This window comes from Pseudophryne corroboree, chromosome 8 (genome assembly GCF_028390025.1).
Source record: "Pseudophryne corroboree isolate aPseCor3 chromosome 8, aPseCor3.hap2, whole genome shotgun sequence".
NCBI lineage: Eukaryota > Metazoa > Chordata > Amphibia > Anura > Myobatrachidae > Pseudophryne > Pseudophryne corroboree.
In genome coordinates, this window is record NC_086451.1 from 77709698 (window position 1) to 77713766 (window position 4069).

Sequence of the window (4069 nt, forward strand, 5' to 3'; positions counted from 1 at the left end):
CCATATCTCTTGGAATGTAATTCCGTGGCGGTGCTCTGGGACAAATACAGCTGTTCAAAATTCCATGCAAGATTTAAAAAAAATAAAAAAACATTCCATTACAAAAAACTTTATTGCACTGGGATCATCACTCAGTAATACAAACATCGGCTGCCAGCCCTGACAAAGCACCAAGTCTGCACGATACAGTCGTTGGGATGTTACATGGACCTACCAAGTACAGCAATGTTTTCCTTGGTGAATGTGCCTTTATGCCTGTTGAATACAGTTATTCGCTGTAAAGGGTTAAGCACATACCCTGGACTATACGCCATTTCCGTGCGGGACTGACGAAGCTGATAAACAAGTCAATTATATACGCAACCCTTTAATTCACAATCCATTCCTGGGTTATATTGTAACAATTTAGAGTTGACCAATCAGCAGTTGCCCTGCAGCATGCGTAGTGGCGATTGTAACCATCTGTACTTGCAATGGGATCCCAGCCTGTGGAATGCACTCTTCTGTTTCTTCCCATTAAGGCTCCACTGCGTTACATCTCATTAATCACGGTCGTTATTTAAAAGGTAGAATGATGAGCAAAGCAGCCCTCACACAGAGCACAGGTGGAAGGGTACAGATAACGAAAGGGGCTTCATTTGCTAGCGCAGAATTCTGTGGATTACGCTGTGGAAGGTAAGTTGTATCTTGTTGTGTCACTCACACGGGGACCAGGAACCTGGGGGCAGATGTATTACCCTGGAGAAGGCATAAGGAAGTGATAAACCAGTGATATGTGCAAGGTGATAAAGGCAGCAGTCAATCAGCTCCAATGTGTAAATTAACAGTTAGGATCTGATTGGCTGCTGCCTTTATCACCTTGCACATATCACTGGTTTATCACTTCCTTATGCCTTCTCCAGGTTACTACATCTGCCCCCTGGTTATTTGTGTTACATAGATAAAACACTTAATCTATATTCACTGCTGATCACTTACAATTTAAATGACCTTCACAAAGACCTCTTTTCCACTGAAACGTGCAAAACCTGGGATTTTGGTCTGTGTACGCTACCTGGGACTAACTCCTGGATTCCCGACCCTGCTCCCAACCAGGGTTACGGAGCTGAAACCCGGGAAATTGTCAGGTTGTTAGACCCGGCAATTTCCCAAGTTGCAGTGGAAAAGAGGTATAATAAACATTTAACCGTAGTCTGTCCCTAATTCTAAAGGACGGGCCCAGATTTGATTTTTTTTTTTTTTTTTTTCCTGCAAGTTAAGTGGAATTCTTACCATCTGTTGTTATGTTCTCGGCTTTCTAAGTTGATATTTATTTAGGAGGAGTAATTACAACATAAAAGTGTTATAATCAAATTGAGGAAACATGACATGACAGGAATTGTACTCCTCCGAGGTTCCCTGAGGCAGTATCGCACAGGATGTGCTTAGACTCATTGGTTCTGCAGCAAAGTGTCCCTGGACTATAAAATGTCTGGGCAGGTGATTTTACAAATTGGGCACACTTATGAAATCCGGTGCGCTGGTAACTGTGCTGTAACATATTGCACCCAGCCAGGTATTTTGCTCATTTTAAAACTGCAATAGAAAAGTGGGTCAAGATCTGCATGGATCACAGTTACAGGTGATACATGCTTCATCAATGGACCATAGTTTGAAGCTTTGGTGTAAATCTATCTAGAAGGTGCAGTTTTGAACCTTGGCTAAACCATGTTGCAATGCGAGGGGATTGGTGCGCAAATTTAAAATGTACTGACAGATTTACTGTGGGTTACGTCCCAGCTCAAATATGAATTCCATTGTAAGCTTAAAGCTGTGCAATATCTGTGTGGTACATGCAAAACTATGGGGCCCTACTCACTGGCCGACCCGCCGCCGAGCTGCCCGACGGCGGATACGGCCGATGAGCGACCCGGCGGCGGGGGGGCAGTGACGGGGGGAGTGAAGTTTCTTCACTCCCCCCGTCACGCGGCTGCATTGAAGTGCAGGCAAATATGGACGAGATCGTCCATATTGGCCTGCATGCACAGCCGACGGGAGACCAGCGATGAACGAGCGCGGGGCCGCGCATCGTTCATCGCTGGAGTCTCCACACTGAAAGATTTGAACCAGTTCTCGTTCATTTATGAACGAGATCGTTCATATCTTTCAAAAAATCGGCCAGTGTGTAGGGCCTATAACTTTGGTCCAGATTTATCAAGCCTTGCTGAGTGATAAATAGCACAGTGATAAAGTACAAACCAATCAGCTATTGTCATTTTTCAAACACAGCCTTTGACATGGCAGTTATGAGCCCATTGGTTGGTACTTTATCACTCTCCAAGGCTTGATAAATCTGGGCCACAAATTTCATCTGCACCCGCTGCATGGAAAAATAGTTTGTCCAGGTACAAAGCTGAATCCTTTAACTGGATTTGTTCCGTCCGCTAAATGAGCCCCTGATGTTTCTGTTATTTTAATAATGCATTGAATTTAGGTATTTCAACTAAAAAAAACAGGTCTGAATCACCACACTGCACACTGATGGGTAGCTTATGTTTCACATTCCCTTATGAGTAATATAGTAGACCAGTGTTTACCAACCACGGTTCTCAAGGCACTCTAACAGTCCTGGTTTTAGTGATATCCAGGCTTGATACCACAGGTGACTTAATTAGTACCTCAGTTATTTTGATTTAACCATCTGTGCTGAAGCCTGGATATCACTAAAACCTGCACTGTTGGTGTGCCCTGAGGACCGCGGTTGGGAATGCCTGTAGTGGAGTGACCATATTATCCCTTTTACCTGGGACGCTTATGGATTACACAGGTTCTGTGGCTGATTAAAACCAGCTGAAATGTAGGCTTTAAATCAGCCAGCCACAGAACCTGTGTAATCCATGAGCATCCCAGGTAAAAGGGATAATATGGTCACCCTAAATATAGGGCAACAGGTAATCCATACCTCCCAACATGACCCCCTTCCAGGAGGGACAGAGTGCTCTGCTTCTGGACTTTTAATGCTGGATTGCAGGCACCTGTTTTGCCCAGGTTACTGGATAAGAAAGGTGTTTCACCACAGGTGCTGTCAATCCTAAATTAAGAGGGAAGTCCAGGAGCAGATCATTCTGTCCCTCCTGGAGAGGGTCATGTTGGGAGGTATGTAAATAAGGTTACGGATTGTCTTCCACGCAAGAGAAAAATAATTTTTAAAAAGGTATCTGTACAACTCATCAGCAGTCTACGTTATATATATAAGTCACATACAAAGGAGCCTTTATTAACAGGACTGAGGCCTAGATTTATCAAGCCTTGGAGAGTGATAAATTGCATGGTGATAAAGTACCAGCCAATCAGCTCCTAACTGTCCTGCTACAGGCTGTGTTTGAATAATGGCAATTAGGAGCTGATTGGTTGCTACTTTATCACCGTGCAATTTATCACTCTCCAAGGCTTGATAAATCTGGAGCTAAAAGAGATATGTTTGTCTCACGCATCCATTAATTATTTCACTGGATAAGCCCTGACCCCAGCTGCTGGGTAACTATTCTGTGGATCTGTTAGCCTGCCTGAAAAACGTTCCGCTTTATGTTACCTTACAGTCTTCTTTCCTCTAATGTCAAAGTGCATCTTCCTTATTCTAGAAATTCTCTTATTTTAAAAATACCATCTGTGTGAACTCTGCTAACACGCTTTGACCGATTTGAATGTTTCTATCACAGCACCTCTGTCCCTTCTCTCCTCTAAGCAGTACATATTCAGCTCTCTCAGTTGTGGCTGATAGGTTGCATTGTGCAGCTCATTCTCCATATTAGCTGTCCTTCTTTGAAGGTTCTCTGGCTTATTAATGTCTTTTTGGAGACTCCAGAACTATATACAATACTCCAGGTAAGGTCTCACTAATGACCTATAAGCTTCAATATAAACACTGCCTTCCTACTGCCAATACATTTTCCTATAAAACAAGTACTAAGAACTAAGGATCAAATAGGGTTGAGGTTACAAGAGGTAGAAAAGGGGCAGACTACATGGGCCAAGTGGTTCTTATCTGCCGTCACATTTTATGTTTCTGTGTTTCCTACGGTCTTCATAT

The 4069-nt window shown here is 43.3% G+C and overlaps 1 protein-coding gene across 1 annotated transcript in view; it reads left to right on the plus strand.

The window, feature by feature from the left end:
• Positions 1-535: 535 nt before the first annotated feature.
• QRFP (pyroglutamylated RFamide peptide) overlaps positions 536-4069 on the plus strand; it is a 68553-nt gene continuing 65019 nt past the window's right edge. The window contains exon 1 of the mRNA XM_063935566.1: positions 536-675. The gene's annotated coding sequence lies outside the window, so the exon portion shown is untranslated. The remainder of the gene's footprint in view (positions 676-4069) is intronic.